This window comes from Lithobates pipiens, unplaced genomic scaffold, assembly GCF_037356315.1.
Source record: "Lithobates pipiens isolate NorthernLeopardFrog02 unplaced genomic scaffold, aLitPip1_a1.2 Scaffold_162, whole genome shotgun sequence".
NCBI classification, from domain to species: domain Eukaryota; kingdom Metazoa; phylum Chordata; class Amphibia; order Anura; family Ranidae; genus Lithobates; species Lithobates pipiens.
Window position 1 is genome coordinate 3,088,142 of NW_027507750.1, and position 26,042 is coordinate 3,114,183.

General features: G+C 47.8%; 1 protein-coding gene across 1 annotated transcript in view; it reads left to right on the top strand.

Annotated features, from left to right (window-relative positions):
* The window catches only part of UNC5D (unc-5 netrin receptor D), a 1,128,748-nt gene that overhangs the window by 1,067,486 nt on the left and 35,220 nt on the right, over positions 1–26,042 (top strand).

Below are 26,042 nucleotides of genomic sequence, written 5' to 3' on the forward strand. Positions count from 1 at the left end.
ATTCACGCCCCAGGGCCAATCCTCATGAAGGCAATATAAATGGTTGAGCTTTATTACTAAGCTTCCCTATGGGGGATTCTAATGAACACATCCTGTTGCTAAAAAAAAAAAAAATTTGATTTATTCTGCCTCCCAGCTTCGGAATACATACATAAATAAAGAGTTCTATCATACAGGCAAATATATGGATCACGGCTGATGATGGATAAGAAGTAATCTAGACCTCTGGCACTGAATTTCCAAGCAAGCTGGAAGTAGGTGAAAGTTTCTGACTTATAGGGCTAGACGGATATGCTAATTTCCTAAGTTAAATCCTAAACACAACGAGTAGAACCGCCTGCTGCCTTAAATAATTTATACTTAAATGTTTGATTCGTGTTTAAAAAAAAAAAGGGATTGAAAGACAAGTAAACTGAAATTATATCTACCATTATGTAAAAGAGCTAATAATGAATGGGAAGGTTCAGGGAACGGTAGACGAGGTGAGAGATTTCGCCTCTACTTACTTTATCGGTGGAACTCAAACAGGGCTGGACTGGGACAGAAATTTGGCCCTGGACTTCATCCAGTCCGGCCCACTTACATTTTGAGTGTCCCATCAGCACCCCTTACATCAGAGTGTCCCATCACCAGCCCCCTTACAACAGAGTGTCCCACCACCAGCCCCCTTACAACAGAGTGTCCCACCACCAGCCCCCTTACAACAGAGTGTCCCATCACCAGCCCCCTTACAACAGAGTGTCCCATCACCAGCCCCCTTACAACAGAGTGTCCCATCACCAGCCCCCTTACAACAGAGTGTCCCATCACCAGCCCCCTTACAACAGAGTGTCCCATCACCAGCCCCCTTACAACAGAGTGTCCCATCACCAGCCCCCTTACAACAGAGTGTCCCATCACCAGCCCCCTTACAACAGAGTGTCCCATCACCAGCCCCCTTACAACAGAGTGTCCCATCACCAGCCCCCTTACAACAGAGTGTCCCACCACCAGCCCCCTTACAACAGAGTGTCCCACCACCAGCCCCCTTACAACAGAGTGTCCCATCACCAGCCCCCTTACAACAGAGTGTCCCATCACCAGCCCCCTTACAACAGAGTGTCCCATCACCAGCCCCCTTACAACAGAGTGTCCCATCACCAGCCCCCTTACAACAGAGTGTCCCATCACCAGCCCCCTTACAACAGAGTGTCCCATCACCAGCCCCCTTACAACAGAGTGTCCCATCACCAGCCCCCTTACAACAGAGTGTCCCATCACCAGCCCCCTTACAACAGAGTGTCCCATCACCAGCCCCCTTACAACAGAGTGTCCCATCACCAGCCCCCTTACAACAGAGTGTCCCATCACCAGCCCCCTTACAACAGAGTGTCCCACCACCAGCCCCCTTACAACAGAGTGTCCCACCACCAGCCCCCTTACAACAGAGTGTCCCATCACCAGCCCCCTTACAACAGAGTGTCCCATCACCAGCCCCCTTACAACAGAGTGTCCCATCACCAGCCCCCTTACAACAGAGTGTCCCATCACCAGCCCCCTTACAACAGAGTGTCCCATCACCAGCCCCCTTACAACAGAGTGTCCCATCACCAGCCCCCTTACAACAGAGTGTCCCACCACCAGCCCCCTTACAACAGAGTGTCCCATCACCAGCCCCCTTACATCAGAGTGTCCCATTACGAGCCCCCTTACATCAGAGTGTCCCATTACGAGCCCCCTTACATCAGAGTGTCCCATCAGCACCCCTTACATCAGAGAGTCCCATTACGAGCCCCCTTATATCAGAGTATCCCATCAGCACCCCCTTACAACAGAGTGTCCCACCACCAGCCCCCTTACAACAGAGTGTCCCATCAGCACCCCTTACATCAGAGTGTCCCACCACCAGCCCCCTTACAACAGAGTGTCCCATCAGCACCCCTTACATCAGAGTGTCCCATTACCAGCCCCCTTATATCAGAGTATCCCATCAGCACCCCCTTACAACAGAGTGTCCATCCACCAGCCCCCTTACAACAGAGTGTCCCATCAGCACCCCTTACATCAGAGTGTCCCATTACGAGCCCCCTTACATCAGAGTGTCCCATCAGCACCCCTTACATCAGAGTGTCCCATTACGAGCCCCCTTACATCAGAGTGTCCCATCACCACCCCCTTACATCAGAGTGTCCCATCAGCACCCCCTTACATCAGAGTGTCCCATCAGCACCCCCTTACGTCAGAGTGTCCCATCAGCATCCCCTTACATCAGAGTGGCCCACTGAGCCATCGGCCCACCGGGAAACTCCCGGTAGTCCCAATGGCCAGTACATGCCTGAACTCAAAGTGAACCTGTGCTTTGCATGGCAACAAGTTCTGTTAAACAAGAGGAGCCCCCCCCCCCCCCCCCAAAAAAAAAAAAAAAAATTAAAATCAGCAGCTACAAATACTGTAGCTGCTGACTTTTAATATTAGAGCGCTTACCTGTCCAGGAATCCAGCGGTGTCCTCACCCAAGCCTGTTCTTCAATCAGCTATTATGGAGCTTCCATCTTGACTAATGGCGCGTACACACGACCGGACTTTCCGGCAGACTAGGTCCGAGGGGATCAGTCCGTCGGACTATCCGATCGTGTGTGGGATAGTCCGATCATTTTTTGAAAAAAAGAAAAAAAAATTTCCGACAGACCTAGAAATAGAACATGTTTCAAATCTATCCGACCGACTCAATTCCGACGGACTAAAAATCAGGAAACCATTCGTCTGTGTGCTGGTCCGACGGACCAAATACGGCGCAAAGGCAGCTATTGGCTACCGGCTGTTGAACTTCCTTGTTTAGTCCCGAATTATGTCATCACGCTCAAAATGAACGGACTCTCGAACGGACTTGGTCCATTCGTTCGGAAAGTCCGTCGGAACTCCGCTGAAAGTCCGTCGGGAAGACCGTCGGACCTAGACTGTCGGCAAAGTCCGGACGTGTGTACACGGCATTACATTGTGGCACGCTCTGTGATCAGCGAGTCTATGAGACTCGGCTGATCACAGATCGGAGTAAGGGGTCGATCCCGACCCCTTACCACATGACCAGGTGTCAGCCAATGACGGCGGATCATGTGATGTAACCAGAGCCGGCAATCGGCTATTTTTTTCTCCTCGCGCTGAGAGTGTGAGGAGAAAACAAAAAGCCGATCACCGCTGGCTCTCAGAGGGACATCAGTCCCGATCAAGGAGAGCTCCCGCCAGCTTATCTGTGTCACCTGCCAGTGCCACCTACCAGTGCACAACAGTGCCGCATACTGGTGCCCACCGGTGCCACCTACCAGTGTCACCAATCAGGGCTCATAAACAGTGCTGCCCATCAGTTTCACTTACCGGTGCCCATCAGTGCCACCTATCAGTGCAGCCCATCAGTGCCATCTATCAATGGTACCTATCAGTAACACCCATCAGTGCCACCCATCAGGGCCCATCAGTGCCACCTTATCTGTGCCCATCGGTGCCCACCAGTGCAGCCTCATCAGCGCATATCAATGAAGGCGAAAAATTACCTGTTTGCAAAATTTTATTACAAACTATGAAACTATGAAAAATTTTACATCTTTTTTTGTTTGTTTAGCAAAAAATAATAATCCCAACTGTGATTAAATACCACCAAAAGAAATCTCTATTTGTGGGGAAAAACAATTATAAAAATTTAATTTGGGTACAGTGTTGCATGACCGCGTAATTGTCAGTCAAAGTGCGTCAGCGCTGAAAGGTGAAAATTGGTCTGGGCTAGGAAGGGGGCACTGGAACAGGCTTCGTGTAGTGTGGAGAGCAGAAGGTGGTATCCTGGTGGTGTTCTGGTGGTGTCCTGGTGGTGTCCTGGTGGTGTTCTGGTGGTGTCCTGGTGGTGTCCTGGTGGTGTCCTGATGGTGTTCTGGTGGTCTTCTGGTGGTGTCCTGGTGGTGTCTTGGTGGTGTCCTGATGGTGTCCTGATGGTGTTCTGGTGGTGTCCTGGTGGTGTCCTGATGGTGTCCTGATGGTGTTCTGGTGGTGTCCTGGTGGTGTCCTGGTGGTGTCTTGGTGGTGTCCTGATGGTGTCCTGGTGGTGTTCTGGTGGTGTCCTGGTGGTGTCCTGATGGTGTCCTGATGGTGTCCTGATGGTGTTCTGGTGGTGTTCTGGTGGTGTCCTGGTGGTGTTCTGGTGGTGTCCTGGTGGTGTCCTGGTGGTGTTCTGGTGGTGTTCTGGTGGTGTTTTGATGGTGTTCTGGTGGTGTTCTTGTGGTGTCCTGGTGGTGTCCTGGTGGTGTCCTGGTGGTGTTCTGGTGGTGTCCTGATGGTGTCCTGATGGTGTTCTGGTGGTGTTCTGGTGGTGTCCTGATGGTGTCCTGATGGTGTCCTGATGGTGTTCTGGTGGTGTTTTGATGGTGTTCTGGTGGTGTTCTTGTGGTGTCCTGGTGATGTCCTGGTGGTGTCCTCGTGGTGTTCTGGTGGTGTCCCGGTGGTGTCCCGGTGGTGTCCCGGTGGTGTCCCGATGGTGTTCTGGTGGTGTCCTGGTGGTGTCTTGGTGGTGTCCTGGTGGTGTTCTGGTGGTGTCCTGGTGGTGTTCTGGTGGTGTCCTGGTGGTGCCCGAGATTTTATATGCCTGGAGATCGTACAAGAGGAATTTTCTGTCTATTTTGAAGACAAGATTCGTGGAGAAAGGATACAGACCCAGGGAACTGGATGATGATATTCAGGAGGTCATACAAATTGAGAGGGTTTCCCTTTTAGTTGGAAATGCCCAAGACGTACCTGGCTGTCGTTCCTGTGGTCCTTCGTGTACCTTCATCGGTCAGGGATGGTGAGCTGCTCATCCACCCACTCCAGGCAATACCCATAGAAAAATTGCAGGCCCAGTTGACTCACTGCCGTTGGTATGTGTGTCCACCACATCTGGTAAGCGTACCCTACCGTGTGTGTATTGCCTTTGGGATCCGATTGATCCAACCACATCTTTACCAAGGCTTCTAGGAAGGGAGATTACCAAGGACTCCTCCACTGGCCTATGTACTGCTATTTTTCATTAAAGCACCAACGGGTCCCTTTTATGCCGCGTACACACGTTCGGAAATTCTCCTCGGAAAAAGCTCTGATGGTTTTCCCGACGGAATTCCGATGGAATTCGGCTCAAGCTGTCTTGCCTACACACGGGTCACACCAAATTCCAATCGTTTATAACGGGGTGACGTACAACATGTGCGAGAGGACTAGAAAAAGGAAGTTCAATAGCCAGTAGCCAATAGCTTCCGTCCCGTAGTTGAATCTGAGCATGCGTGATTTTTGGCGTGCTGGAATTGCATACACGCGATCGGAATTTTTTCCATCTGGAAAATTGTGAACATGCCATACATTTTTGGCTGGCGGGAATTCGGACAGCGAAATTCCGATGGAGCGTACACACGGTCGCATTTTCCGTTGAAAAGTTCTCATCGGTCTTTTTTCTGGCTGGAATTCCGATCGGGTCTACGCGGCATTAAGGGACTTTTTTATTTATTTTGTACACATTTTTTGGGGAAATTTTATATTATATGTTATTTTAACGTTTTAACCATTGTGTGTTCATGCATATAGTAATAATTTTAAGGGCTATACATATTGTTTCACAGGGGGTGGGGTTAAGTGCCCGGTAATCAAGTGGTTAAAATCTCCATAGGCGACACTTTAAGATTTATTTAGAGGTGTAGCGGTGGGCTCCTGAAGAGCACGCGCTATGCGTTTTTCAAAGTTAAACTTTACCTAGACTGCAGTTTGGTTTAGGTATAATTGTCTAAATTAGCCTTTGGCATCAGTCTGACTGGACTGTGAGATGTTCAGCCTGGCCACAGGGGGGCACTGTCTCTTCTGGCAGGCGTAGAATTATGGTTTGGTCAGGTGCCTAAATTACTCTTCTTTCGGAGCCCACCCAGTGGGAGTGGCCCTCTCGCTGTGCCTTCTGGGAGAGGGTATTTACTATGCGGACGTCACGTGGTTCTGGGTTCCAGTCCAGTATGAAGTGCTGATTACATGGTCTTGGTCCTCCTGCCCAGCCCCCAGGAAGACTATGGCCTGGGGTGCGGATCCATCTGACTTTAATGCCTCGGGGCTGGCTAGCCCAAGGCAAGGAAACTAAAGGAGGATTCTGAGGTGGTTGGGTGCCGTCTCCGGTTCGGGAGAGACTCAGTGTACTTCAAGCATTCCAGGGGAGGACTCTTCAGAAGAACACCACGTACGGGTTGGTTTTCTTAACAAGAGCCTGGAAGGGCTGAAGTAACCGAGAGAATCCGGTCTTGTGGATATCGCCAAGTGGGCTGAGAGATCCAGGAATCCTACAAGTGTTCTACAGATTAGTGTCCTCCATGTTCTACAACAACGTCTGTGATAAAAACTTTGTTCCTGAGGAAGCACCTTGTTGGCTGCGAGACCTTGTGAGAGACGGACTGTCCATCCTGAGTGATCATCCAGCTGTGATTGGCTATTCTCTGGATGCAGTCAAAGGAAGCAAGTCCTTCAACGTTTTTTGGACTTTGACATTGAGAGAACCTGAACTTCCCTTCCCAACCCTCTGATTCCAAGTTGGAAGACTGTTCAATGGTTTGAGTTTTGCAAATAAAATCCATTCAAGTGGATCTGTTGTCAGTCTCAAGTTACTGGGCCACCGACCACGGGACATCCCCTAGACGTGTCACAAGGAGAAGCGGAGGTAACGGTAAGCCCCAAAAATAACCAGCAGCTCCTTCGGGGGTTAGTGCTACACAGGTTACATGTTTAGAGTTACGGAGGAGGCCTAGCGCTAGAATTATTGCTCTCGCTCTAACTGTCGCGGCGTACGTAACCTGCGTGTATCTGGCTCTGATACTATCCAGTGCCCTCGCCCCCCGCCGCTCCTCACCTCAGCCTGTGGTGGGCGCAGCAGACGGCGGGTTCAGATCCCAGTCCTGACTGGTCACCCTGCACTTCTGCGATTTTCTCTTTACTTTTTTTGCACTCTCTCTGACATAGAAAACAGAAACGTCGACAGCAGATGAGACCAGACGGCACGCTCGGCTATATGAATGCTTCGGCCAGCAATTTTGCACCTAGCAATCCGCTTCTCCGCCACCCCCGGCTCCGTCTCCCTCCCTCCCCCCCACCTCCGAATAGTCTGCAGGTTTTCTAAAAAAAAAAAAAAATACAATTTTAGCTCGCGCTTCGATCCGGTCTTTTTATCTTCCTGTTTACAGGCGCAGGAACACGGTACAGCTTGTTTCCATTTGAACAGGACCCTCTTTGAAAAATAACATTGCCAAGATGTTTGTGATGGGAATAGCTTGAAGCTCAAGTGGCCCTACTGCCGGTTTGACATTTCGCTCTGCGATTTGATTATTTCCTGCATTCTCTTTGTCGCTGGGTGAGCAGATTTTTTTTTTTTTTTTTTTTTGAGAAAAGAAAGCCGGAGTCACAGCTGCCTCCTTTAAAAGGAACAGCGAGAGAAGACTCAGAAAATTGCGCCTGACTGGCTTTTGAGTGTGTCAGCGGGCGAGGCGCCGATCGCCCCGTAGTCATACATTTGCTCAGCAGAAGCGGCTCGAAGGGGCCAGCAGCCTTTGCCGCGCGCTATTATTCATATTTTATAATCTGCAGGTGGGTTTTAAAACGCTCCAAATCGGAGGCGCGCACCTGCCGCCGTAATGACAGTCCGGGAACAGCCATTTCTGCGTTCTGTATGGAATGCCGGCTGTCTGCCAGAGGCTGGAGGGGTGGACTGCGCCGTCGGCAGTAAAATCCATAGGTGGAGATCCCCGGAGGTTTAGGTTTGACTCAGCGCTTTGTACTGTCTGACAGCGAACAGTAAACCATTTTATATCCCGGACTACCCGGACTGCCACTCAAATTTTTTTTTTACAAAGCAGCGGGACTGGATGTGCTGTCAGAAAATGTACGCGTCTCAGTTAAAGGAGGAAGACCTGCAGCAAAAATCAGCTCTGTGATTCCCTGCAGGAGAAGGCTTGCAGGAAATTGTATTCTGTGTAGTGACTGTATAGAGGAGGGAGAAGAGCAGGGAGGAGAGCGAGGAGGAGAGCGGGGAGGAGAGCAGGGAGGAGAGCGGGGAGAAGAGCGAGGAGGAGAGCGAGGAGGAGAGCGGGGAGGAGAGCAAGGAGGAGAGCGGGGAGGAGAGCCGGGAGGAGAATGAGGAGGAGAATGAGGAGGAGAGCGGGGAGAAGAGCGAGGAGGAGAGCGAGGAGGAGAGCGGGGAGGAGAGCGGGGAGGAGAGTGAGGAGGAGAGCGAGGAGGAGAGCAGGGAGGAGAGCAAGGAGGAGAGCCGGGAGGAGAATGAGGAGGAGAGCGGGGAGGAGAGCGGGGAGAAGAGCGAGGAGGAGAGCGAGGAGGAGAGCGGGGAGGAGAGCAAGGAGGAGAGCGGAGAGGAGAGCAGGGAGGAGAGCGAGGAGGAGAGCAGGAGGAGGAGAACGGGGAGGAGAGCGAGGAGGAGAAGAGTGAGGAGGAGAGCGGAGAGGAGAGCAGGAGGAGGAGAGCGAGGAGGAGAGCAGGAGGAGGAGAACGGGGAGGAGAGCAGGAGGAGAAGAGTGAGCAGGAGAGTGAGGAGGAGAGCAGGAGGAGGAGAACGGGGGGGAGAGCGAGGAGGAGAGCGAGGAGGAGAGCAGGAGGAGGAGAACGGGGGGGAGAGCGAGGAGGAGAGCGAGGAGGAGAGCAGGAGGAGGAGAGCGAGGAGGAGAACGGGGAGGAGAGCAGAAAGAAACCGTCCTTTACACAATATGTACGATTTAAATCTTTTCTGTAAATGTAATAAAAAAGTAAATAAAAAGTAGCAAAACTGTTACATTAGAAGAATAGACAATACATGAGCTGAGACCCTGCATGGGTTTACACATGGTGGGGGGAATTTATTAAAACTGGAGCAGCTGTGGATGGCAGCCAATCAGCATTTAGTGTTTCATTTTGAAAGCTTAAAGTGATACTAAACGATCGTTTTATATATTTTTTTTTAAAATAACAAACATATCATACTTACCTCCACTAAGCAACTCGTTTTGCACAGAGTGGCCCCGAACATCCATTTCTGGGGTCCCTTGGCAGCTCTCGTGGCTCCTCCCCGCATCAGATAACCCCCTAGGAGAAGCGCTCTCCCTAGGTGGTTACCTTGCGGGCACGCTCACGAGTCCAGCATTCGGCATCCATAGAGGCTGAATGCAGGACTTGGCCCCACCCCCCTGGTGCCTGCATCATTGGATTTGATTGAGAGCAGAGAAAGCCAATGGCTGCGCTGCTGTAAATCTATCCATTCAAAAGCCGGGAACCCGAGGAGTGAGGGACGGCAGGGATGCGCCAACAGAAATTCAGGGCTCAGGTAAGTAAACCGGGGAGGGGGGGTGACTGCCAGGTGTTTTTTCACCTTAATTCATAGGAATGCGCAAGCCTTTACAACCCCTTTAACTGAACAAACTGAATGCAAAAACTGATTCACACAGCAGCTCCAGGTTCCATCTGCTCCAGTTTTGATAAACAGGGCAAAAGGGGCAGCTGCCCTGGGCCGAGTCATTGTTTCGGGGGTCTAAAGCAGCTGCCCCTTGAGCCCACACTGCCTGCAAATAGTTGACAAGTGGCGGGCCCAAGAAAAATGTTTGCCCAGTGTCCAATCAATATTAAAGACAGCCCTGCCTATATAACCCAAGATACTTCATGGGCTGATGTACTGCAACGGAGGAGACACCACATGGACTAGGACTTTACATGGTATAGGACACGACATCAGCTAATATACTTCATGGACTATGACACCACACAGGCTGGAACCTTACATTAGCAAGGGCACTACATGAACTGGGACACTACACAGGCCGATGTACTTCATGGACTATGACATCACATAGGCTGAGACCTTACATGGGCTGAAAATTCTACATGGGCTGGGAACGCTACTTCATTCAATACATTGCATGAGCAAGGACACTACATGGGCTGATATACTCCATGGACTAAGACACCACATGGGCTGGGACCTTACATGGGTAAGGACACTACATTGGCTGATATACTCCATGGCCTAAGACACCACATAGACTGGGACCTTACATGGGCAAGGACACTATGTGGGCTGATGTACTCCATGGCCTAAGACACCATATAGGCTGGGACCTTACATGGGCTTATATACTCCATGGCCTAAGGCACCATATTGGCTGGGACCTTACATGGGCAAGGACACTACATAGGCTGATATACTCCATGGCCTAAGACACCACATTGGCTGGGACCTTACATGGGCAAGGACACTACGTGGGCTGATATACTCCATGGACTAAGACACCACATGGGCTGGGACTTTACATGGGCAAGGACACTACGTGGGCTGATATACTCCATGGACTAAGACACTGCATAGACTGGGACCTTACATGGGTAAGGACACTACGTGGGCTGATATACTCCATGGACTAAGACACTGCATAGACTGGGACCTTACATGGGCAAGGACACCACATGGGCTGATATACTCCATGGCCTAAGACACCACATAGGCTGGGACCTTACATGGGCAAGGACACTATGTGGGCTGATGTACTCCATGGCCTAAGACACCATATAGGCTGGGACCTTACATGGGCTTATATACTCCATGGCCTAAGGCACCATATTGGCTGGGACCTTACATGGGCAAGGACACTACGTGGGCTGATATACTCCATGGACTAAGACACTGCATAGACTGGGACCTTACATGGGTAAGGACACTACGTGGGCTGATATACTCCATGGACTAAGACACTGCATAGACTGGGACCTTACATGGGCAAGGACACCACATGGGCTGATATACTCCATGGCCTAAGACACCACATAGGCTGGGACCTTACATGGGCAAGGACACTATGTGGGCTGATGTACTCCATGGCCTAAGACATCATATAGGCTGGGACCTTACATGGGCAAGGACACTATGTGGGCTGATGTACTCCATGGCCTAAGACATCATATAGGCTGGGACCTTACATGGGCTTATATACTCCATGGCCTAAGGCACCATATTGGCTGGGACCTTACATGGGCAAGGACATTACGTGGGTTGATATACTCCATGGACTAAGCCACCACATAGGCTGGGACCTTACATGGACAAGGACACTACATGGGCTGACCCCAGACGATGTCTATGAGGATGAAACGCATTGGGAAGACTCCACTGCCGCCTGTTTTTTGAAAGCGCTTGATAAACTACTTAAATGTGAGTTTGTTATCATATTTTTTAAATAAATTTTGCTTTTAGATGGAATTACGCTATATGGCCCCATTTTTCCATTTTATGTGTTCATCATCTTCAGTCGGGCCTCTATACGTTTGGAGAAAACCTACTGTGTTTGGGGAATATACATACATATATATTTGGGGAGTATATATACATCTGGTAAGCCCGCATCTGCTAAGGTGGTGGTATCGGCACAGGGGTGTTCGCATGTTAACCCTTTTTTGGATCGGATGGTGTATCTGAAGCTTAACTATGCACGTGGGACTTGAATATTTTCTTTGACACAAAGAGACTTTATATTTATAATTTTTTCTCTTTTTCTCATTTTTTCATTTTTTGATATATATATATATATATATATATATATATATATATATATATATATAAGCACATGTTTATGGTTTATTGACAATTTTTGGTGTTTAACAGTATTATTCACTATAGATATCACGAGAATCTATGTGGTCACACGTGGATGGTATATTATTTCTATTCAGTTTGTAGTATAATTGTTTAGCGCTACACTTTTTTATAATCTGTACACTACATGGGCTGATATACTCCATGGCCTCAGACACCATATAGGCTGGGACCTTACATGGGCTAGGACACTACATGGGCTAGGACACCACATATTCTTTGACTTTACATGGGCTGGAACACTACATGTGCAGATACATTACATGAGCAGGGGCACTACATGAACTGAGGTACCTCGTGGACTACGGTACCACATAAGCAGGGATCTTACATGGGCAACCATACTACTTGAGCTGGGACACCACATAGGCTTTGACTTTACATGGTTTGAAATACTACATGTGTTTTTATACATCACATGAGCAATGCCCCTACATGGGCTGATGTACTCCACAGACTAGGATACCACATAGGCTGGGACCTTACAATGGCAATTATACTACATGAGCTGTGACACAACATAGGCTGGGACCTTACATGGGCATGGACACTGCATGAGCTGGGACACCACATAGGCTGGGACCTTACATGGGCATGGACACTGCATGAGCTGGGACACCACATAGGCTGGGACTTTACATGGGCATGGACACTGCATGAGCAGGGACACCACATAGGCTGGGACCTTACATGGGCATGGACACTGCATGAGCTGGGACACCACATAGGCTGGGACCTTACATGGGCATGGACACTGCATGAGCTGGGACACCACATAGGCTGGGACTTTACATGGGCATGGACACTGCATGAGCTGGGACACCACATAGGCTGGGACTTTACATGGGCATGGACACTGCATGAGCTGGGACACCACATAGGCTGGGACCTTACATGGGCATGGACACTGCATGAGCTGTGACACCACATAGGCTGGGACTCCAATTGAACTGACATACTACATGGGCTGCGAACACTACATGGGTTGAACATGATTCACAAAGCTGCTCCAGATTCTGTCTGCTCCATTTTTGATAAATTCTTCCCTATATAACCCAAAGACATTTCATGGGCTGATGTACTGCATGGGATGAGACACCCCATTGGCTAGGACTTTACATGGGCTGAGTTACTACATGGGCTAGGACACGACATCAGCTAAAAATACTCCACGGACCAAGACACCACACAAGCGGGGACCTTACATTGGCAAAGACACTGCATGAGCTGGGACACTACATAGGCTAGGACTTTCCGTGGGCTGAGATACACGGGCTGGGAACGCTACATTTCAAGAGTAAGGGCACTACATGGGCTGATGTACTCCATGGACTAAGACACCACATAGACTGGGATTTCACATGGGAAAAGGCCACTACATAGGCTGGGACCTTACATGGGCTGAGATACTACATGTGTTACGTGTAATGTGTAATGTGATACATTACATGAGCAAGGGCACTACATGGTCTATTGTACTTACGTTGGGATCTTACATGGGCAACCATACTACATGAGCTGGGACACCATATAGGTTGGGACCTTACATGGGCAAGGACACTACATGAGCTGGGACACCACACTGGCTGAGTTTTTACATTAGCTAAGTTACTAATTCAGCTATGACACTGCTTGGGCTGATACATTACAGAGTCAAGAACACTACAGGGGCTGATATACTCAATGGACTAAGACACCACATGGGCTGGGAACTTAGATGGGCAAGGACACTACATGGGCTGCGACACAACAAAAGTTAGAACCTTAAATGGTTTGAGAAACAACATGGGCTGGAATGCTACATGGGTTGATACATTACACTGGCATGGACACTGCATGATCTGGGGCACTACATGAGCCAATGTACTCCATGGACTAAGACACCACATAGACTGGTATTTTACATGGGCTGAGATACTGGGTCATCATGAATGCCCTGGTGGGGGGGGGGGGGGGGGGGGTCATTGCTTCCTGGGGCATGATTGAAAAGTATGTAAATCTCTGCATATTAATGAACGGGAAAAACTTGATTGTCCGCCTTATTGGTTGCAATTTTTTATTTACAGAAAACATTTCTGTGTGGGAGGGTCTTCAGGTGAAGCTTCGGTTCTGTCCCTGACTGATATACAGTATATACAGGGCTCAAGTCCTGCGGGAACGCACGGGAACGGAGTTCCTGTACTTTTTCCACAACAGGAACTCAGTTCCCATTAGCTGCCGTGTCCTGCAAGACTTTGAAATATGCGAGGTGTGTGGCAGGTTCTACACCAGCAGCTGCCGACACGGCTCGCAATAGTAAGTGCCGCACACCTGACCATTCAGGCATTGCCAGTAGGGGGCCCCATGACAGCTTCCTCTTCGATCTACCTGTCAATCACAGCTAGCTGACGGGTAGATCAGGTCCCTGATGCTAAGAGATTGTATTTAGTCAGACCTCTCGTGATTTTATATCTCCTCATCTCCCCCCCCCCCCCCAACTGGGAGATGCCATTGTAAACAGCATCTCCCCGTTCTGCCTAGCAACAAGTGACGCTGATCTCTGCTCCATGTGATTGGAGCAGAGATCAGTGTTCACTAAAACAAAGCCCAGCCCCCCCACAGTTATTAACACGCCCCTAGGAACACTTAACCCCTACACTGCCACCCCCTGGCTAACCCCTTCACTGCCAGTGTCATTTACACAGGAATCACTGCATTTATATAGCACTGATTGCTGTATAAATGACAATGGTCCCAAAAATGTGTCAAAAGTGTCCGATGTGTCCGCCGTAATGTCGCAGTCACAATAAAAATCGCTGATCGCCACCATTACTAGTAAAAAAAAAAATATTAATAAAAATGCCATAAAACTATCCCCTATTTTGTAGACGCTATAACTTTTGCGCAAACCAATCAATAATCGCTTATTGCGATTTTTTTTTTACCAAAAATATGTAGAAGAATATGTATCGGCCTAAACTGAGGGAAAAAAATGTTTTTTTATATATTTTTGGGGGATATTTATTATAACAAAAAGTAAAAAATTATGCGTTTTTTTTTCAAAATTGTCGCTCTATTGTTGTTTATAGCGCAAAAAATAAAAACCGCAGAGGTGATCAAATACCACCAAAAGAAAGCTCTATTTGTGGGGGAAAAAAAGACGTCAATTTTGTTTGGGAGCCGCGTCGCACGACCGCGCAATTGTCAGTTAAAGGGACACAGTGCCGAATCACGAAAAGTGGTCTGGTCTTAAGCCAGCAAAATGGTGCGGGGGCTGAAAGCGGTTAAACACTCTATCGGCTGCTAGGCCTGGTGAGAGGAGGTCTATCCGGCAGCGGTGAGAGGAGGTCTATCCGGTAGCGGTGAGAGGAGGTCTATCCGGTAGCGGTGAGAGGAGGTCTATCCGGTAGCGATGAGAGGAGGTCTATCCGGTAGCGGTGAGAGGAGGTCTATCCGGTAGCGGTGAGAGGAGGTCTATCCGGTAGCGGTGAGAGGAGGTCTATCCGGTAGCGGTGAGAGGAGGTCTATCCGGTAGCGGTGAGAGGAGGTCTATCCGGTAGCGGTGAGAGGAGGTCTATCCGGTAGCGGTGAGAGGAGGTCTATCCGGTAGCGGTGAGAGGAGGTCTATCCGGTAGCGGTGAGAGGAGGTCTATCCGGTAGCGGTGAGAGGAGGTCTATCCCGTAGCTGTGAGAGGAGGTCTATCCGGTAGCGGTGAGAGGAGGTCTATCCAGTAGCAGTGAGAGGAGGTCTATCCGGTAGCGGTGAGAGGAGGTCTATCCGGTAGCGGTGAGAGGAGGTCTATCCGGTAGCGGTGAGAGGAGGTCTATCCAGTAGCAGTGAGAGGAGGTCTATCCGGTAGCGGTGAGAGGAGGTCTATCCGGTAGCGGTGAGAGGAGGTCTATCTGGTAGCGGTGAGAGGAGGTCTATCCGGTAGCGGTGAGAGGAGGTCTATCCGGTAGCGGTGAGAGGAGGTCTATCCGGTAGCGGTGAGAGGAGGCCTATCCGGTAGCGGTGAGAGGAGGTCTATCCGGTAGCGGTGAGAGGAGGTCTATCCGGTAGCGGTGAGAGGAGGCCTATCCGGTAGCGGTGAGAGGAGGCCTATCCGGTAGCGGTGAGAGGAGGTCTATCCGGTAGCGGTGAGAGGAGGTCTATCCAGTAGCGGTGAGAATCCAGTTGTGAACGGTAATGAAAAATACCACTTTTAAAGCGTTGGTGCGTATGAGCGTATCATTTATTTTTTTCTTTTTTTTTGGTGGGTGAGGGGATCTTGGGTGGGAATTCCCACACTTTTTTCCCCAGGACTGGACCCCTGCAGTATATATATATATATATATATATATATATATATATATATATATCAGATATTCCGCAGCCTTGCCTGGCCATGTAAATGGTCCTTAGATGACCCTCTCTCCGGTTTGCTCAGGAAATCGCTCGTTGGGTTTTGGCGTTTGTATTTCTTTTTTTTTTTCCTCTGCGGATTTTTTATTTTGTTGTCCTTGCTCGGAGGGGTTGTCATAGTAACTCATTTGACTGACAACCCGTAAAAAGGATTTGATTGAAGATAAGGGACTTAAAGAAAGGCATTTTGATTTCTTTTTATTTTCTGTATAAAGTGCTTTTGGTAATATTAATGGTCAGGCATGGCTGATGGGTTCACTTTTCAGAGACATCCACTTACTAATATAACATCTTAGGCTTTTATTATCCCGTTCCATTTTTTTTTCCTGCATGCTGGTGGGCAGGCGGAACTTTTAGAGCAGTTTGGCCACTTTGCTCATTTCATAAAATTTTGCAGCGAAGACTCTGTCAATATCGTCACAAAGTTCATCTGGTTGGAGAAAGTCCATCCGTGGTGTCAATTCGATGATCATCATCCATCCTAGGAAAATGCGCCTGCAAATAATAAATGATAGTAAATGCTCCCTGTGTCGTATTGGGGGAAATACTTAAAGGGTTAGTCCGGGTTCACATCTATGCGGTTGCAGTTGATGTGGTCTTCTGGCACGTTTTGTGGTGCATTTTGCCTTTTTGCATGCGTTTTGCATTTTCTTTTTTCTTAATAAACTGTGAGAAGCCGGTTGTCACGTCCTTAACAACCAATGGCTCATCAGTTGTCAGCATGAGGTCCCCCCAAAATCCATACCAGACCTTTATACAAGCAAGCAGCCCAGCATGGTAGGAAGGGGGGGGGGGTCCAGTTGTTAGTGAGCGGGCGGCTGCCACGTCCTTAACAACCGATGCCTCGTCAGCTGTCAGCGGGATTCCCCACTGACAGCTAAATGTAAACCAAAGACTGTTGGGATAATTTTTGTATGTCCCTACACCCCCTCCCCCCATCCAATCCATACCAGGTCCTTCAGGTCTGGTATGGATTTTAAGGAGAACCCTATGCCAAAATGTTTTTAAAAAAATGGCGTGAGGTCCCCCCAAAATACATACTGAACCCTTATACAAGCATGCAGCCCAGCAGACTAGGAAAGGAGGGGGGGGTGGTTGTTAGGGAGAACAGGCGGCCGCCACGACCTTAACAACAAATGACTCATCAGCTGTCAGCTGGATTCCCCACTGACAGCTAAATGTAAACCAAGGACTGCTGGCATTAAAAAAAAAACATTTAAAAAAATTATGTCCCCCCCCCCCCATCCAATCCATACCAGGCCCTTCAGATCTGGTATGGATTTTAAGGAGAACCCTTATGTCCAAATGTTTTTAAAATAATGGCATGAGGTCCCCCCCAGAATCCATACCAGACCCTTATACAATCATGCAGTCCGGCAGACTAGGAAAGGAGGGGGGCAGTTGTTAGGGAGCAGCCGGATGCCACATCCTTAACAACCAATGACTCATCAGCTGTCAGCGGGATTCCCCACTGACACCTAAATGTAAACCAAAGACTGCTGGCATTAAAAAAGACATTTAAAAAAATTATGTCTTCCCCCCCCCCCCCACCCCCATCCATACCAGGCCCTTCAGGTCTGGTATGGATTTTAAGGGGAACCCTATTTCAAAATGTTTTTTTTTTTTAAATGGCATGAGGTCCCCCCAGAATCCATACCAGACCTTTCAGGTCTGGCACAGATTTTAAGGTGAACCCTGTGGCATTTTTTTTTTATTGACATGAGGTCCCCTCAAAATCCATACCAGACCCTTATACAAGCATGCAGCTTGAAAGAGGGGGGGGGGGGGGGGTCGGTTGTTAGTGAGCGGACGGCTACCGTGTCCTTGACAACTGATGACACATCAGCTGCCAGCGGGATTCCCAACTGTAAACCAAAGACTGCTGGCATTAAAAATACCTACAAAATACTGCGTGCCCCCCTATCCATACCAGGCCCTTCGGGTCTGGTATGGATTTTAAGAGGAACCCTATGCCAAAATGTTTTTAAAAAATGGCGTGAGGTCCCCCCAAAATCCATACAAGGCTAGGAAAAGGGGGGGGGCGGTTGTTAGGGAGCAGGCGGCTGCCACGTCCTTAACAACCAATGACTCATTAGCTGTCAGCGTGATTCCCCACAGACAGCTGAATGTAAACCAAAGACTGCTGGCGTTAAAACACCTAAAAAGAAACTGCGTGGGGGTCCCCCCAATCCATACCAGGCCTTTCAGGTCTGGCACAGATTTTAAGTGGAACCCTGTGCCAATTTTTTTTATTTTTTTTTTTAGGTGGGGGCAGAGTTTCCTGAGAGCACCTGGTCCTCATGTTGAGGGCATGTAGCCGGGTATGGTGTATTTTTTTTTACGTTTTTTTAATACCAGCCTGCTTTGGTTTGCATTCAGCTGGATGTTAAGGACGTGGTGGCCGCCTGCTCCCTAAGAACCCCCCCTTTTCCTAACCTTGCATACGGGATTTTGAGGGACCTTGCGCCATTCTTTTAAAAATATTTTGGCATACCAGGCCACATGCCCTCAACATGGAGAGGAGGTGGGTGGTGGGGGCAGAGCTTCCCCAGAGCACCTGGTCCTCATGTTGAGGGTATGTGGCCTGGTGTGTTTTTTTTTTATTTTTATTTTTTTTACGTTATTTAATTCTTTAGTTTACATTCAGCTGTCAGTGGAGAATCCCATTAACAGCTGATGAGTCATCGGTTGTTAAGGACACGGCAGCCGCCCGCTTCCTAACAACCGGCTATTCACAGTTTGTTAAGGAGTCTTTCCTATTAGAAAAAAAAAAAAAAACGCATGCAAAAAACGCATTACCTGTGTTTTTGACGCAGCTCCGTTGAAGTGCATTACACACAAAATGCAATCTGCTGGGGGCAAAAAAGACACTTTCCAAAAAGGAACCTGAAAAACGCATAATGTGAAGGTGTATCATAGAAAACCATGTTATGTGGACTGTAGTGTGTTCCTGAAAAATGCAAAGTGCACTAAAAAACTGCATAGGTGTGAACAAGGCCTTACTCCATTTTCTCGGGAAAAAAATAGCAAATAAAAAAAAAATAATAATAATAATGTAGCGTATACAATTATGACACAAGTCATATTGTAATTTAATGTTATTAAAATTACTTTTCCTTTCCAATCTGTCATTTTCTGTAAAATGCAATATGGCCCCCTGGAGGCGCTCTCTACACAGATTGTATACAGAACCCCGCCCCCCCCCCCCCCCCCTCACGGAAATGTCATTTCCTGCTTGTGTGATTGGCTCACCTATTTTCCCAGTAGTCTGCACTAAGATACAGATCAGATTTTGGGCATCTCCTGAAACAAAAATGTCATTTTTGGTGAGATACTCCCAAAGAGAAATCACGTCTAAATGGATTCAGACCCTGCCGCTTCCCTCATTAGAGCCCTGCCAGTGCAACAGCTGATTGATAATTATAAAGTCACTCCCATTCGCATTCATAAAGGGGGAGGGGGGTATGCTTTGGGACTTTGCATGAAGCACGCACAATATATTACAATATGCGCCTCCATCCCTAAATCAAGTGAATAGAAAAAGTCCCAATTCCTTTTTATATTCACTCCATTCACATTCACTCTCCACATGGACACAGAGAAACAAACAGCCATTTCTTCAGAGTGTAGCAGAATCTCTGACCTCTTCCAGTCTACTGGGAACCTTCAAGGCCAAAGATAGATGACATCCTTCAATATATGGTGGGTTGTGAGGCATGGTGGGTGCAGAAGGGGTAAAATGCATTGGGCGCCAGACACTTCTTGGATGTAAAAGAGGTTTTATTTCTTTGACAGTCTTTTTTATATTTTGTAGGGGAGAGAGGGTTAGGGCCAGGACACCCTTAAGTAGTTGTAATTTAAAATGGCAGACTCTGAGACTTCAACAGGAGGACAGCCATACAGGGAAAGGCCCCAGCAAGGTGCCACTTTTGCACATTCAGGATTGCTGTCTCCTATGGAAACAGTACTTAAACAGTTCCTAAACAGTTCCTAAACAGCCCCCCCCCCCTTGATGTCTGCCGGTCCACCAGCACTTACCCCATATAGGCAGGGGGCACATCGGTCAGCAGTGGGGAGAGATCTGGGGTCTATAATGAAAGTAAACATCCCATGTGACAGTAATAGGTGGTGACGGGTCCTCTTTATGGAGAGATCCGGGGTCTATAATGAATGTAAACATCCCATGTGACAGTAATAGGAGGTGACAGGTCCTCTTTATGGAGAGATCCGGGGTCTATAATGAATGTAAACATCCCATGTGACAGTAATAGGTGGTGACGAGTCCTCTTTATGGAGAGATCCGGGGTCTATAATGAATGTAAACATCCCATGTGACAGTAATAGGAGGTGACAGGTCCTCTTTATGTAGAGATCCGGGGTCTATAATGAATGTAAACATCCCATGTGACAGTAATAGGTGGAGACGGGTCCTCTTTATGGAGAGATCCGGGGTCTATAATGAATGTAAACATTCCACGTGACAGTAATAGGAGGTGACGGATCCTCTTTATGAAGAGATCCGGGGTCTATAATGAATGTAAACATCCCATGTGACAGTAATAGGGGTTGACGGGTCCTCTTTATGGAGGGATCCGGGGTCTATAATGAATGTAAACATCCCATGTGACAGTAATAGGAGGTGACGGGTCCTCTTTATGGAGAGATCCGGGGTCTATAATGAATGTAAACATCCCATGTGACAGTAATAGACGGTGACAGGTCCTCTTTATGGAGAGATCCGGGGTCTATAATGAATGTAAACATCCCATGTGACAGTAATAGGAGGTGGCGGGTCCTCTTTATGGAGAGATCCGGGGTCTATAATGAATGTAAACATCCCATGTGACAGTAATAGGGGTTGACAGGTCCTCTTTATGGAGAGATCTGGGGTCTATAATGAATGTAAACGTCCCATGTGACAGTAATAGGGGTTGACGGGTCCTCTTTATGGAGGGATCTGGGGTCTATAATGAATGTAAACATCCCATGTGACAGTAATAGGGGGTGACGGGTCCTCTTTATGGAGAGATCTAGGGTCTATAATGAATGTATACATCCCATGTGACAGTAATAGGAGGCGACGGGTCTTCTTTATGGAGAGATCCGGGGTCTATAATGAATGTAAACATCCCATGTGACAGTAATAGGAGGCGACGGGTCCTCTTTATGGAGAGATCAGGGGTCTATAATGAATGTAAACATCCCATGTGACAGTAATAGGGGCGACGGGTCCTCTTTATGGAGAGATCTGGGGTCTATAATGAATGTAAACATCCCGTGTGACAGTAATAGGAGGTGACGGGTCCTCTTTATGGAGAGATACGGGGTCTATAATGAATGTAAACATCCCATGTGACAGTAATAGGAGGTGACGGGTCCTCTTTATGGAGAGATCAGGGGTCTATAATGAATGTAAACATCCCATGTGACAGTAATAGGGGGTGACGGGTCCTCTTTATGGAGAGATCCGGGGTCTATAATGAATGTAAACATCCCATGTGACAGTAATAGGAGGTGACAGGTCCTCTTTATGTAGAGATCCGGGGTCTATAATGAATGTAAACATCCCATGTGACAGTAATAGGTGGAGACGGGTCCTCTTTATGGAGAGATCCGGGGTCTATAATGAATGTAAACATTCCACGTGACAGTAATAGGAGGTGACGGATCCTCTTTATGAAGAGATCCGGGGTCTATAATGAATGTAAACATCCCATGTGACAGTAATAGGGGTTGACGGGTCCTCTTTATGGAGGGATCCGGGGTCTATAATGAATGTAAACATCCCATGTGACAGTAATAGGAGGTGACGGGTCCTCTTTATGGAGAGATCCGGGGTCTATAATGAATGTAAACATCCCATGTGACAGTAATAGACGGTGACAGGTCCTCTTTATGGAGAGATCCGGGGTCTATAATGAATGTAAACATCCCATGTGACAGTAATAGGAGGTGGCGGGTCCTCTTTATGGAGAGATCCGGGGTCTATAATGAATGTAAACATCCCATGTGACAGTAATAGGGGTTGACAGGTCCTCTTTATGGAGAGATCTGGGGTCTATAATGAATGTAAACGTCCCATGTGACAGTAATAGGGGTTGACGGGTCCTCTTTATGGAGGGATCTGGGGTCTATAATGAATGTAAACATCCCATGTGACAGTAATAGGGGGTGACGGGTCCTCTTTATGGAGAGATCTAGGGTCTATAATGAATGTATACATCCCATGTGACAGTAATAGGAGGCGACGGGTCTTCTTTATGGAGAGATCCGGGGTCTATAATGAATGTAAACATCCCATGTGACAGTAATAGGAGGCGACGGGTCCTCTTTATGGAGAGATCAGGGGTCTATAATGAATGTAAACATCCCATGTGACAGTAATAGGGGCGACGGGTCCTCTTTATGGAGAGATCTGGGGTCTATAATGAATGTAAACATCCCGTGTGACAGTAATAGGAGGTGACGGGTCCTCTTTATGGAGAGATACGGGGTCTATAATGAATGTAAACATCCCATGTGACAGTAATAGGAGGTGACGGGTCCTCTTTATGGAGAGATCAGGGGTCTATAATGAATGTAAACATCCCATGTGACAGTAATAGGGGGTGACGGGTCCTCTTTATGGAGAGATCCGGGATCTATAATGAATGTAAACATCCCATGTGACAGTAATAGGAGGTGACGGGTCCTCTTTATGGAGAGATCAGGGGTCTATAATGAATGTAAACATCCCATGTGACAGTAATAGACGGTGACGGGTCCTCTTTATGGAGAGATCCGGGATCTATAATGAATGTAAACATCCCATGTGACAGTAATAGGGGGTGACGGGTCCTCTTTATGGAGTGATCCGGGGTCTATAATGAATGTAAACATCCCATGTGACAGTAATAGGAGGTGACGGGTCCTCTTTATGGAGGGATCCGGGGTCTATAATGAATGTAAACATCCCATGTGACAGTAATAGGGGGTGACGGGTCCTCTTTATGGAGAGATCCGGGGTCTATAATGAATGTAAACATCCCATGTGACAGTAATAGACGGTGACGGGTCCTCTTTATGGAGAGATCCGGGATCTATAATGAATGTAAACATCCCATGTGACAGTAATAGGGGGTGACGGGTCCTCTTTATGGAGAGATCCGGGGTCTATAATGAATGTAAACATCCCATGTGACAGTAATAGGAGGTGACGGGTCCTCTTTATGGAGAGATCCGGGGTCTATAATGAATGTAAACATCCCATGTGACAGTAATAGGAGGTGACAGGTCCTCTTTATGGAGAGATCCGGGGTCTATAATGAATGTAAACATCCCATGTGACAGTAATAGGAGGTGACGAGTCCTCTTTATGGAGAGATCCGGGGTCTATAATGAATGTAAACATCCCATGTGACAGTAATAGGAGGTGACAGGTCCTCTTTATGTAGAGATCCGGGGTCTATAATGAATGTAAACATCCCATGTGACAGTAATAGGTGGAGACGGGTCCTCTTTATGGAGAGATCCGGGGTCTATAATGAATGTAAACATTCCACGTGACAGTAATAGGAGGTGACGGATCCTCTTTATGAAGAGATCCGGGGTCTATAATGAATGTAAACATCCCATGTGACAGTAATAGGGGTTGACGGGTCCTCTTTATGGAGGGATCCGGGGTCTATAATGAATGTAAACATCCCATGTGACAGTAATAGGAGGTGACGGGTCCTCTTTATGGAGAGATCCGGGGTCTATAATGAATGTAAACATCCCATGTGACAGTAATAGGGGGTGACGGGTCCTCTTTATGGAGAGATCCGGGATCTATAATGAATGTAAACATCCCATGTGACAGTAATAGGAGGTGACGGGTCCTCTTTATGGAGAGATCAGGGGTCTATAATGAATGTAAACATCCCATGTGACAGTAATAGACGGTGACGGGTCCTCTTTATGGAGAGATCCGGGATCTATAATGAATGTAAACATCCCATGTGACAGTAATAGGGGGTGACGGGTCCTCTTTATGGAGTGATCCGGGGTCTATAATGAATGTAAACATCCCATGTGACAGTAATAGGAGGTGACGGGTCCTCTTTATGGAGAGATCAGGGGTCTATAATGAATGTAAACATCCCATGTGACAGTAATAGACGGTGACGGGTCCTCTTTATGGAGGGATCCGGGGTCTATAATGAATGTAAACATCCCATGTGACAGTAATAGGGGGTGACGGGTCCTCTTTATGGAGAGATCCGGGGTCTATAATGAATGTAAACATCCCATGTGACAGTAATAGACGGTGACGGGTCCTCTTTATGGAGAGATCCGGGGTCTATAATGAATGTAAACATCCCATGTGACAGTAATAGACGGTGACAGGTCCTCTTTATGGAGAGATCCGGGGTCTATAATGAATGTAAACATCCCATGTGACAGTAATAGGGGGTGACGGGTCCTCTTTATGGAGAGATCCGGGGTCTATAATGAATGTAAACATCCCATGTGACAGTAATAGACGGTGACGGGTCCTCTTTATGGAGAGATCCGGGGTCTATAATGAATGTAAACATCCCATGTGACAGTAATAGGTGGAGACGGGTCCTCTTTATGGAGAGATCCGGGGTCTATAATGAATGTAAACATTCCACGTGACAGTAATAGGAGGTGACGGATCCTCTTTATGAAGAGATCCGGGGTCTATAATGAATGTAAACATCCCATGTGACAGTAATAGGGGTTGACGGGTCCTCTTTATGGAGGGATCCGGGGTCTATAATGAATGTAAACATCCCATGTGACAGTAATAGGAGGTGACGGGTCCTCTTTATGGAGAGATCCGGGGTCTATAATGAATGTAAACATCCCATGTGACAGTAATAGACGGTGACAGGTCCTCTTTATGGAGAGATCCGGGGTCTATAATGAATGTAAACATCCCATGTGACAGTAATAGGAGGTGGCGGGTCCTCTTTATGGAGAGATCCGGGGTCTATAATGAATGTAAACATCCCATGTGACAGTAATAGGGGTTGACAGGTCCTCTTTATGGAGAGATCTGGGGTCTATAATGAATGTAAACGTCCCATGTGACAGTAATAGGGGTTGACGGGTCCTCTTTATGGAGGGATCTGGGGTCTATAATGAATGTAAACATCCCATGTGACAGTAATAGGGGGTGACGGGTCCTCTTTATGGAGAGATCTAGGGTCTATAATGAATGTATACATCCCATGTGACAGTAATAGGAGGCGACGGGTCTTCTTTATGGAGAGATCCGGGGTCTATAATGAATGTAAACATCCCATGTGACAGTAATAGGAGGCGACGGGTCCTCTTTATGGAGAGATCAGGGGTCTATAATGAATGTAAACATCCCATGTGACAGTAATAGGGGCGACGGGTCCTCTTTATGGAGAGATCTGGGGTCTATAATGAATGTAAACATCCCGTGTGACAGTAATAGGAGGTGACGGGTCCTCTTTATGGAGAGATACGGGGTCTATAATGAATGTAAACATCCCATGTGACAGTAATAGGAGGTGACGGGTCCTCTTTATGGAGAGATCAGGGGTCTATAATGAATGTAAACATCCCATGTGACAGTAATAGGGGGTGACGGGTCCTCTTTATGGAGAGATCCGGGATCTATAATGAATGTAAACATCCCATGTGACAGTAATAGGAGGTGACGGGTCCTCTTTATGGAGAGATCAGGGGTCTATAATGAATGTAAACATCCCATGTGACAGTAATAGACGGTGACGGGTCCTCTTTATGGAGAGATCCGGGATCTATAATGAATGTAAACATCCCATGTGACAGTAATAGGGGGTGACGGGTCCTCTTTATGGAGTGATCCGGGGTCTATAATGAATGTAAACATCCCATGTGACAGTAATAGGAGGTGACGGGTCCTCTTTATGGAGGGATCCGGGGTCTATAATGAATGTAAACATCCCATGTGACAGTAATAGGGGGTGACGGGTCCACTTTATGGAGAGATCCGGGGTCTATAATGAATGTAAACATCCCA